The sequence below is a fragment of the Pezoporus occidentalis genome, unplaced genomic scaffold, assembly GCF_034315485.1.
Source record: "Pezoporus occidentalis ecotype Australia unplaced genomic scaffold, CSIRO_AGI_Poc_V1 ctg68, whole genome shotgun sequence".
In the NCBI taxonomy this organism is placed as follows: Eukaryota; Metazoa; Chordata; class Aves; order Psittaciformes; family Psittacidae; genus Pezoporus; species Pezoporus occidentalis.
This window is the reverse complement of record NW_026916030.1, coordinates 2,087,542-2,099,589: the sequence shown is the minus strand read 5'-3', so window position 1 is coordinate 2,099,589 and position 12,048 is coordinate 2,087,542. Positions and strand designations below refer to the sequence as shown.

Below are 12,048 nucleotides of genomic sequence, written 5' to 3'. Positions count from 1 at the left end.
GAGGGTGCTGAGGTGCTGGCACAGGGTGCCCAGAGAAGCTGTGGCTGCCCCATCCCTGGCAGTGTTCAAGGCCAGGCTGGACACAGGGGCTTGGAGCAAGCTGCTCTAGTGGAAGGTGTCCCCGTCTGTGGCAGGGGATTGGAACTAGATGAGCTTTAAGGTCCCTTCCAACACAAACCAGTCTCTATGATTCTAAGTTTAAAACCCTCTAACTGCCATAACCAACACACAAGCTTCCACCAGAGAGGTCAACCAGCACTGGTTTTCCTAACATTTGATGGCTGACTTCTCTCAGAGAGATTAAATTAGACCCAGTACATCACTGTGACCAGAAACTCTTCCTACCATCTTCTGGACTGGACATGGAGATTCCCGAGTGAGCTCTGTGAGCAGCCCTGGCTGGTACATGGGTATCTCCATCCTCATCTTCTACACAAGGGAACCAGAGGGGAACTTGACCAAAAGTTTCATATGCAAGAAGGGAATGGAGGCAGCACCAGGGACCGCTCTGTGCCCTGATTCAGTAGCTGTGCAGTAGGAACCATTTCCTTCTGTAACCAACTTATTTTAAATCAATCTAGTCAGGCAGATGCAAAGCACTGACACAGATGCACTGAAACTGGTTTGATCCTGGCCTGAACAGGATTAACTTGCCGCAGTTATTAACCAAATTAAACTCCTGCTCATCTTCATTGCAAAAAGGGCTGCATTTTACACTGAGAGTTGTGCAGAATCTTCATGGAGACAGAATCCCAGAGGATTTTCCTTTGCAGTGGGCATCCAGGGTCACTGCACAGCTCCTCACAACCTGCCTTGGCCTCAGTTAACTGCTGAGGTAGGAGTGTTTCTGTCTCATCTGCAGTTTTACTCCATTCTTAATGTGCAAATCTACATTTGAGGCCATTAGCCTGCACTGATCACAAGAAGAGTTAAAACTGGACACACGATGCAAAGAGCCTGAGCTGATGTAACTCGATTGCATTAAAATAAGCATAGTGCCATGGACACATCTTCTGCTGCAGATCTCGCCCTGGTTCCACTGCTTACACCCAGTCCTGGCTCCTGCCTTTTCCACTCACTTTGTGGTTCCCCAGTTCCAAAGGGTTAAATCTGCACAGTGGAAAACAGGAGTTCTTATTTTGCTTTCTTCTAGAAAATTCAGTATGTTTTGATCTGGGAAGTCTGGGGTTTTATTTTGTTCCTGCATTTAATTTCTTAAAACACTGATTTCCACAAACAGCTTTTCTTCCTGTGCTGGAATATAAACACATCCCTCAAGAGAGCAGAGCCTGCACCCCCCAGCCCCACCACCCATCCTCTGAACTGCCCCTGTGTCAGTGCCACTAAACCACTTTTCTTATCCTGACAGATGCTGAGCTTAGGTCAAATCCCTGGGAATACCCGGGGCCAGCGTATGTTCTCATCAGCAGAACTGCAATCTGCTCCTCAGCTGAAGAGCCCGCCCTGGATGCGCTCCATCGCAGCCAAAGCCGGACTCTGTTCTGGAGGGGGGCATGTCCGTGGGCACACGCGGCTGATGCTGGCAAAGGGCACTGCACCTTCTCTGGTGAGGAATTAGATGAGGCAAAGAGAAGGGACAGAATATCACAGACTCGCACAATCATGGAATGGTTTGTGTTGGAAGGGACCTTAAAGCTCACCCAGCTCCAACCCCCTGCCATGGGCAGGGACACCTTCCACTGGAGCAGGTTGCTCCAAGCCCCTGTGTCCAACCTGGCCTTGAACACTGCTGAACTCTGTGGTCCAGCTCTGCAAATTCCTTCCCAACATCCACTGCCCTCACTTTGCCTGTTCCCAGCCCACTGCCACCTCCTCTGCTCGTTCCCTACACCTCTCTTCCTGCCCAAGACTCAATCAGATGTAACACAGGTTTAAGAAGAAAACCAAGCAACTAGAAACCCAGCGCTCCCCAAGAGGAAGGAGGGACCTGGACCTGCAGCATCCCCAGCGTGGGGAAGGGCGGAGGCTGGAGCAGGCTCCCAGCAGGTACCAGAGCCTGCCCTCAGCTCCCAGACACAGCAGCCGGCACTGGGGCAGGGAAGGCAGAGGGGAGAAGAGCGGATGGTGCTGCCGGGTGGGCAGGGAGCAGGCAGTGCCAATGGGATGAGGGGACTCACCTGGCCGGGTGGCAGGAGCCGCTGGCTGGCGGTGCCGCCTCTCCTCCCCGCCAGCCTCGGCAGCACCAGCCTGCCGGTCTTTATATCCCAACCCCCAGGAGCAAAACTGAAAGCAGCAGCAGCAGCGCGCTTCCCAGATGAGCACCGCACTGTAAACACGGGAAAGCAAAGTCCAGCCCAGCCCAGCCAGTCCCAGCTGCTTTCCGCCTGCCGTCACCAGAGCTGCACAGCGAGCACTGGAACCTAGCATGGCTCCATAAACCAACCGGGAATAACGAACAAAGTGGCCCTGGACTGTCCCGTCCCTCCTTTCCAGGACACGGCTGACCCCAGGCATCTCTGTTCCAGCCCCGGAGGCGGAGCAGGGTTCATGCAGGGCACAGGCAGGACAGGTGATTCAGCTGAAGCTCCCAAACCAGTTCAGGCGATGGGCGAGCTGCTTTCAGCTGAGCTGTGCCCCCTCCCCAGCCAGGAGCCCAGCCACTGTCCTCATTGGGTGTCCCCTACCCAGGCCAGGTGGGGCTGCAATGGGGAAAGGCCTCGGGGGACCTCATCCAGTGCCACTTCTCCATCACTCCTCTAAAGCACAGCTGCCCTTCTCAGTGAATACCAGCTTCAAACTGCGAGCTGAAAAGCTCCATTTGCTGTTATCAGCCCCCCACTATTACTCCTCTCTGCCTGTGCTGTATTTGTAGGTCCCTGACTTCATCTTCCAGACCAGTCCAGTTGCTGCCTCCTTCTGAAAGCTGGGCACACACTCACACACATACACCCTTGGGAATGGTCTCACTGGGACGTGTTCGGCTCCAGCCCTGCCTGCAAGGCTGTGCGCATGCCTGGGTGTGAGGGCTGTCTTTCCATTAGGAAATCAACAGCTTGTCAACAGGAATTACACAAACGGACCCTGGCTGACCATGAGCAACTGAGCACACTGTGAGTAAGTCACTGCCTGACCTCCAGTCCTATCTCATTTACAGAGCACAAGGCCAATTCAAATTGCTGGGCTCATGTGTCAGCAAAGGGGTGGGACATGCACAGTACTGGTGCTGTGGTGACTTCTGAGAAGTTAAAACAATTCCCAAGTGAGTAAAATGTTCCACAATTCCATCCCTTCTTTGAACACTTCAGAAAAGCCCAGCTGGTGCGGATCAGGTTGGCCGCTGATGGGGGGTAATGCAAGGATAACACAGCTACTCTTCCCCCAGTGCAGAGGGATGGGTTCAATGTCTGCAGTCTCCAACCCACATCTTCTGCACAAACCAGCTGCGCCACAGCTGCCAGCAGCACATCCAGAGCCTGGAAAAGCTGCCAAGCACCTCTCTGAAGTGCCCACAACACACATCCATGTCCAGGAATGATGGGATCAGAACCCAGATTTCTTTACTTCTGTTTAGTTTTGTGTTTTCACAGAGATGAGAGCTGGTGGCAAGGGTAACCCCAGTCCCTGGGCAGCAGGCAGTTCTGGCTGGGGCTGGTAGCAGAGGATGTGCTTCCCACAGTGGTTCACACGCATCGGGCTCAGCCCCGCTCTGATGGGTTCACCTCGAGGAGGGAGAGCCGAGGCTTGCTCCACTCTCGTGTCTCCCACCCCACTCTGCTGACCCCAAGGGGTGACGGTGCCAGGACAAGCACTGATTTCCAAGGCAAACACCATGTATTTAGTCCCAGCCAGAAGCACTGGTCACTCCTGGCACAGGGTTCCCTTAGAGCCCTCCTAGTGGAAAAGGACACAGCCGTCGGAGCAGTCGGGTCGCTTGGACAAAGCACGTTTTCCTCAGCAGACACATTCCTGCCCACGGTGAGTTAATGAAAGCCTTTAGCGAAGCTGCTTGGGAAGATGAATCACTTTACTCCCCTTCTGTTTTTACTTTAATAACGACCAATGTGATTGTCTTGACAAAAGGAAAGCAGCTGGGAGGAAGCTCGGGAGGAAACCCAAACTGGTTCAGTGCCTGCCTGAGACGTAACGTCAGACAGTGCCTGACCCAGACCCTCCTCCTGCTCAGACAGTGAGATGCAGCCAAGGGATGAATGTTAAGTCTGAATGCTATTGTTTGGAGGAAGGCAATAAAACCTGCTGCGTTAGGTTGATGTGCCATCCCTGAGTGCAGTCCTGGTGCCTTTGACATGTGCCTCCTCTTATACTACCCTGTAAACACTTTATTACCTTCTGCACTTTAAGAAACAAAAATGCTTTTCAATGCCTTTGCCTGTGGAAGTGTGAAAGCAGCTTCTTCACAAACCCAGTGACATCCCAAGTGCAGCCAGAAAGCACAACTTGAGTGGCTCACCACGAAGAGTTCCACAATGTGAATTCCCGTGTCTCTGAGGATGGGAGATGAGCCACATGCTGCAGTTTGGACTCCGCAGCCCTTTTATCTGAGTTGTTTTTTAACTTCGTCCTTGTCTCGCTCCATGACAGTTTTGAGATTTTTGGCATCCTAACTGCAGCCTGGCTTGTCAAGCTCACCATCAACAGAGCCTTTGTATGTATGTGAGAAATGAGAATAGAGACAAAAATAGTTGTTAACTTTGCTTTTAGAATACTAAACAAGCAGAATGGCTGCGTTCCAGGAACGGGAGAGGCCCGAACCACTTCTGATCCACATCTGTTTAACACTGCCCAGCACTGCTGGCTTCACTGGAGTTGCTCCTCAGGCTTGACAGGAGGGCTTTCCTCCTCACACTTGTTCCGTGACCACATTAGCAGGTAGCCCAGTACAGTAGCCAGAGGAGCAAACCTGAAGCAGGAAGAGTTGGTGCCCTGTCTGTACTCCCCAGTCCTCCCTGGACACTGACATGGATCCTCTCAGAGACCTCAGCTTTCCGCATGCGAGCAGGAGCAACGTCCATCCCTCTTGGTGCTCGCAGGGCTGTGCGGAGCCTCTCGTGCTTCCAACACGATGACGCTGCCTTGCTCTAAATCAGATCCAGACAAACTGTTTCTCAGAGACCATCCCAGCTTGCTGCAAACACTTAAACAAGTTCGGAAACACTGGGAACACTGGACTCCATTAAAGAGAGGCGATCCATGCCAAGGCTGAGAGAACAAGAATGTGACCTAGCGGGACTGCCTTGGCTTGCAAATGGCTCATGGACAAAGCTCGCTCTTTCTCCCTTGCTTTTCACTATTGCCAAGCAGCGCCTCACTCCCTTTATTCTGGCAAGTGTCTTAGGTAAAATGTACAAGAATTTATATCCAAGGCAGTGAATTTGAGAGCAGAAGATGGAAAACGGCGCTGGGTGACAGAGTTCAGCAAAGCGCCGGAGCGAAACCCTGTGCACAGCCCAAGCAGAGAATGGACAAACCCTGCAAAACTACTATAGTGAGGCACAACACCAGGGCCCAGCACTGCAGAGTGCTCTAAAACTTGTACCACCCTTGGAAGAGATGTGAATTATAACTGGGAGTATCAGGCATGGCACATACTCACCCACCACATGGTACTTTCCCCGTACTAATAGACCTACCAAAATCAGAGCTGTTCAAGCCCATGTAAGAACACTAAAACTCCAGCTACTTGGGCAATTACTGTAAAATACTTTCAGGCAGTTTTTAAAGGCATTAGCAAGATAAAATGAGGAAAAGACATACTGCTGTTAAAAGGTGTGTTAAACACTCGCCTTATCATCCAGCCACTTTATTTTAATGAGGTTTGTTTTACTTCCTCTGGTATTTGCTTTGTGACACTGTGTGAGTCTCAGAGTATTTCTGTGTGAGATAAAGGATTCTGCTTGAGCACACTGGGGCTGGCAGTGCTGCAGCAGGATGCTGGTCAATGCAGGCACCACTCATGCCCTGTGTCACCACAGGCCAGCAAAGCCTCTGCTTGCATCCCCTAAAAGCTCTGAGTGCTGTAGACCAGCCACGCCAGGAGAGAGCCACATGCCCATCCCACAAGCAGGAACACAGCTCCATGGTTTTTATTTATGGTGATATTAAATATGCAACAATCATTCCCCTACATCAGAGTAATAAACATCACTGCTCCATCTGATGTGGAACCAGGAAGCGTGCTCCTCACATTCACAGAGAGACAAAACGCTGAATTATTTATGCTTTGAATAGGAACAAATACAGAGAAATAAGTTAATTTGGTACAAAGCAGCCGAGCAGATTCGGGGCAGATTATTGTACATCCTTCAATCAAAACGTACTCTCCCGTTACTCTAAACTATTGTTTCTCCTCCAAAAGTGGGTTAAAGAATTGTAATTAAGGGATCAGCAGAATCATTTCTGACAAGTTGTTTTAGCTCTGACTATACATGTATAACCACCATCCCTGTAAATCCTTGTGCGTTTACTGGGATACAGCATCAGCCTGCACAGAGTGTTAGGAAAGCAGTGCCTGGATGGCTTTCAGGAGATGAGTCGATTCAATCGGTTGGTGGGAGCAAACCTATTCCCAACTTTGTTCTACAAAACTCCTTCCAAAACAAAACAATTCCATCGTGGTACCCAAATACCAACAAAGTGGAGGAAAAAGAGAAACTGAGCTGTTCTGTTCCATAGCTGCACTTCTCCTTATCACTAATCCTACCTAAACAGACTTTTTTAAAGCCAGTATCTGTCCATCTCAGCAGTGATCTACACTACTGCGCTCTTCATTACAGAGTGGAAATAACCCTGCAAATGGCAGTTACAGAATCATAATCACAGATTGGTTTGTGTTGGAAGGGACCTTAAAGCTCATCCAGCTCCAACCCCTGCCATGGGCAGGGACACCTTCCACTGGAGCAGCTTGCTCCAAGCCCCTGCATCCAACCTGGCCTTGAGCACTGCCAGGGATGGGGCAGCCACAGCTTCTCTGGGCACCCCGTGCCAGCGCCTCAGCACCCTCCCAGGGAAGAGCTTCTGCCTAAGAGCTCATCTCAGTCTCCCCTCTGGCAGGTTAAAGCCATTCCCCTTGGCCCGTCCCTACATGTCCTCAGTCACAAGTCACAGAGCTGTCACACAGGGTTTTGGCAGTGGCAGGGTGCTCTGGTGGTGCCAGTGCCACATTGTCCCCCTGCTTCCAGCCACTCTCCCTCTGGTCTAGGCAAGTCCTTGTAAGTACAACCAAAATCTTGGATCCAGTGTCTTCACTGTACCTGCACGGGTTTCTTTATGTTTTATTCAGCATTCCCCTGCCCATACAGAAGGTTGTAAATACCAGCACGTTGATGAGCTCGTATTATCCTCATTATAGCTATTAACCAAGGAGGGCTGTGAAGTTTCGGGGCTGTTGTGCAAGCCTGCACCCCGGGGAGCAGCCACAGTCTCATCCTCATTCCCAGCCTCTGCTGTCTGAAGCAGAGGAAAAGATCTCTGCTCTTGGGGTCCTGTTTGGCAGTGCTGGGCCTCAGCCCTGCCACTGATGGATCTGAAACATCCCAGAAAGCTCAGTCATTAAACGAAGGAATGAAAGAAACCCCACAGCTGCGCAGAAACCTTCCTACTCGCCATAGAAATGCAGAATCACTGTTACACCTTCCACCCTGCCCGGAGACCTACAGCCAGCATTAGCCAAGTGTTTGTCATGCCCTGCTGACATTTCAAGCTCGACAGGAACGAAAATCCAGAGGGAAAGTGGAGCAATTGCAGGAGGAATGACAAGAATTCTGGGACAGGAATGCCTTCGGAGACTGATTTTTCATCAGTCACATCGAGCCCTCTACTACCCACGCGTGTGTGCATGTGCTAGGGAAGGGGATGAGATGAGGAAGAGGGGATGAGAGCTGTCCTTCCATTTCTCACCAGTTTCTTAACTTCAATCCTTCATTCTGAGCATAAGAACTAAATCAGGCTCAAGGAAGGAAAAACTTAATTAATCAGTGGTAGCCAAGTGCAAAGTGCGCCTGGGGTCAGCTTCATTACTGCCCTTCCCTTTGGAGGTGCAGGCTTTAGGGATAATCCCTGTCTGCTGCAGAAAGACAACTGGTGCCTTGCGTTTTGTAGCAGTAACTAAATTTGAAGGTCTCTTTTCTTTCCACTCATCTTTCTAAGACTTCATGTTGTCACTGCAATATAACTGAGGGCCATGCATAGCCCAAGGGTTTAAAACACCATGCACGGTGTAGGTGACACCATGGAGAAGCTCCGTATTGTACCTTGCAGACTCCCCAGGCAGAGGCTTTTGAACACATGGTTTACACTGATCCCAGTGAAACTGGGATTTACTGGAGATGAGGGAAGGCTGTGTGGTACCCCGCAGAGGTAACAGGCCAAGGAACCTGCTTATTTAATATCTCCACATCCACAAATCTGCTGTTCAATCCCTGGAACTGAATCATCACAGCAATTTATTATCTATGTGGACAGAATCACTCAAGAATTTAACCAATACCAACAGCCAGCAATCATCTGATTAAACACCAGCAACATCAATGCCCCTCAGATCTGCAGAGTGTTTTGATTGGGCTGAGTGCTGGGTCCCAGCCAAGCTGGAAATGTTCCCACTTCTGTCCCAAAGGACTGACCTGAGTCTCAATGCAGAGGGGTGGAGGGATATGATACCTCCTGGTTCGCATTCAGGTTGATGCTGGAGTGTTGTGACACTCAGCCTGTTCAGCCTATAAGAGACTGCAGGGCACGAGGACTGTACGTCCTTGAGAAAGACAAGAGCTGTTCAGGCCACAGGGCAGCACTGGGGAAACAAGAGGCTAAAACCTGGCAGTGAATAGATGGAGACTTGAAAATCAGAAGAGGGCTTTTAACCATGAGAGAACTGAAATCTGACATTAGCCTTCCAGGAGGGAGAACGAGGATAAAGCCCCCATGATGCTAAGATGGAGACAGCACATTTATGAAGGATATTCTAAACCACTGTTATCAGTAACAGAGCAGCTCTGGATCTGCTGAACAAAGAATTCCTTCTGGTCCTTTCCTTATGGAAAATGACCTGGCTGGTCTAACAATTTCCTAGGAGAGTCTCTTCGGCACGCACAGAGATGTACAGCCCGTTCTTGGATCTCCTTCCTGGAGGTCTGGGGCATAAGGACAAGTTGAGACAGAGGTATCCAGCATAATAGCTGCTCCCAGCTACCGCAGCCGAGTACAAATTAGGAGAGTCCACGAGGCTGCGGTCATTTAGTCTCGATTAGCTCCCGTCTGGCCCACAAACAGGAACATCCATATCACACAGAAGGAGCCACATTCCCATCAGCCCCACAGCTGCCCGCTGACCTTGCTTGGAATCTAACTCCATGATGCACAAAGGCTGAACAGGAGGAGCTGGCTGGTCCCTGGCCAGGAGCGGGCAGGTGCCGGGGCTCCCCTGCCATGGATCCAGCGCCTTCCAGGGAAACACTTGTTGGACCCAGGATAGCGAGCCCTACCCCATGCCTAAATAGTAAAGCCAGCATTTAGTTCCTCCATCTCCACACCAAGTATCTCATTTCAATTTAATTTCACAGTTGTAATGGATTTTTCAAAACTATTCCAGAACATATTTACTTTCCAACATCTTATTTCCTTTCACATTTGAAAAAACTTTCTATCTAATCCCCTAAGTCATCCTCCAGCCTGAATAATTCCAGGTTTTTAATCAATAGCTGTCAGACTTGTCGAATTACTTTAGGGACCACAAAGCAATTTTTAAACATTCATAAACCCTCGTAGAACAGTTAAGTGCACTGAATTCCAAAAGAAAGGGGAACTGAATAACACTGATCAAATAGGATTATATTCTGGCAAATTACAAATTAGGTTTTTATGAATCCTCTCACATTTACTTATCCAGTGTCAGGCTCCTCCTGCTGCAGGAAGGAGAGGCTCTTCACCTCTGGAGAACGAAGCCTTTTCTCTTTTGCTTCTGACCCTGCTAAGCAGGAGCAGGGTGTGATGCTTTTTTGTGTTGTCCTTTCTACGAGCATCATCGCTATCCAGCACTGGGGCTCCCTTCATCACCCTGCTGCCTAGGCCAGAGATGGGCTAGGAGCTGCTGCTCCAAAGCTGTGCAAATGCATCTTGGCTCCTGGCATCATTCCCAACCCAGTCTTTGCCTCCCAGTGTGCTTCTGGCACACGGATCTGTCTGACATGTCAGTCTCGAAATGAGGGAGGCCAAAAGTTCTCAATCTATTGGACATCTGTACCCAAACCGCAGCTTGAATCCTTTATGGGGACACTTTTCCTCACTGCAGTGAGTCAAGCCATGAGATGAATGTGGGAGCCTGGGCTGCTGTCCCCTGTTCTGTGCTTGTTCTACCAATAAAGAGAGATCAAGACTGTCTGAAGAAGTCAAATGTGTTTATCCAGAAGTGACTTTACACACAGCAGTCCCACTTCATCATCGCAGCGTCCTTCTTAAATTTGAGGGATGTGGCCTGCATAGGGTGTTAAAATAGGGAGCTTCATAGCTACACCAGGAATGTTGGAAGCCTTCCAGGGAAAAGTAGGGCTCAGATCAAAGATGGGATGAAGGAAGATCAGAAGAAAGGAACGTTTCAGCTGGCCACATGCAGCCTAACAAGCCTGAACCCTCCGCCCTCCTCCTTTCAGCTGAACTTACTCTCCACTGCCTCCGAAACACCCCAAACATACCTGCCCTTCTCCTCTTCCTGTGTGAGACTCTCCCTCTGGGGCAGCCTCCTTGCCATCTAAGCAGAAGAGCTGAGCACAAGCACAGAGCCCATGCAGAGCCTCAGAGGCCACACAGAAGAAGGAGCTGAACCCTGTCTGTGGCACTGGATGCACCATGGCACCAGGGAAATTCCTGTTCCTTGGCCACTGAAGACAGGATGGGGCAGGACAGTGTGTTTTCATGAGGAAGAGCTGCTGGCAGAGGGATTATAGCTCAGGTAGGGGCAGGGCTGGCAGCGCCATGCAGGACACATCCTGCCTGTTCCAGGCCGGCACAGCGGGATGTGGGAGGTGCTGGGGACACACACTGTGCTGCAGCATCACATCCAGTACAGACGCAGCCATGAACTAGGTAGGGCACAGGCCTCCACAGTCCTTTGGAATGATTCACCTTATGCCATGTTTCCGTAGTGTCTCCCTGCCCTTTCCCAGCACACACGGGATCATGGATGCAGCCAGCACTGTCAGTCCTGCACGTTACGCTTCTTATCCCACAGACTGCTCCTTAGTGAGGAGGTATCAAATACATTCCCTGGCTATCTGCATCTGCTGCAGATGTCTTCTGCCAGAGATGTGCAACTTTATCTGTAAAGCCTCTACATACCGAACAAAGGCTGCTTGTAACCTTGGCGCTGCTTTCTGGTGCCCCAGAAGACTCTTGCTGTTGGCATCTTCATCAGTGCTGTACTGACAGCAACAGGAGAGACCCATCTCCCACAGCCGTGCTGCTGTATGCTGACAGCCCACAGTTGTCACACCCTTGCCCAGGCTCCCATGCCCAGAGCAGGATATGCAGCAAGCACAGACGCTGAGCCCCAGCTGACCTAGATGTGACAAGGGTTCCATGTCTAAACCATCACTCTGGAAGCTGAACCTGTCCTTGGTTTTGGGAAGCCTTGTTCCGAGAGCCCAGATGGCCAACATCTGCCCAAGTGCTTTCTGAGCCTTTAGCTGGGGTCTGGAAATCATTAACACACACAGCTCGGAGATGGGAAAGGAGTGCATGACCCACCAGCTAGTGCAGGTCAGGAGGGAATGCAGGATTGTCTGATTCACAGAGCTGCTTTTCTTTTGTACTTCAAACTGAAGCTGCAAAAATATTTCTCGATGATGAGAACATTTCAGCAAGTTCAGATGGTTTTAGCTTTGCTTTTCTTAGTGAGGTGCTTAGTGGCTTTGTCAAGCTACACATCACAGACAGCAAAAGTCTTTTATTCTCCTTCAGCTTCCCCTCTATTTAGCTTATTGCCCAGTGGAACAGAAAACCAAACATACTTAAACACCCTGTGCTACCATACAGAAGCTCATACAAATGTATGTGCAACTACATGTATTGCATGTTCTAGGC

General features: G+C 50.2%; 1 protein-coding gene across 8 annotated transcripts in view; it reads right to left on the bottom strand.

Annotated features, from left to right (window-relative positions):
- Positions 1 to 12,048, bottom strand: part of DAB2IP (DAB2 interacting protein) — a 167,879-nt gene that overhangs the window by 52,225 nt on the left and 103,606 nt on the right. The window contains exon 1 of one of the 8 annotated variants that reach the window (XM_062640944.1): positions 2,139 to 2,287. The exons of the other annotated variants lie outside the window; for them this stretch is intronic. The gene's annotated coding sequence lies outside the window, so the exon portion shown is untranslated. Of the gene's footprint in view, positions 1 to 2,138; positions 2,288 to 12,048 lie in introns of those variants that run through there. 8 annotated transcript variants of the gene reach the window in all.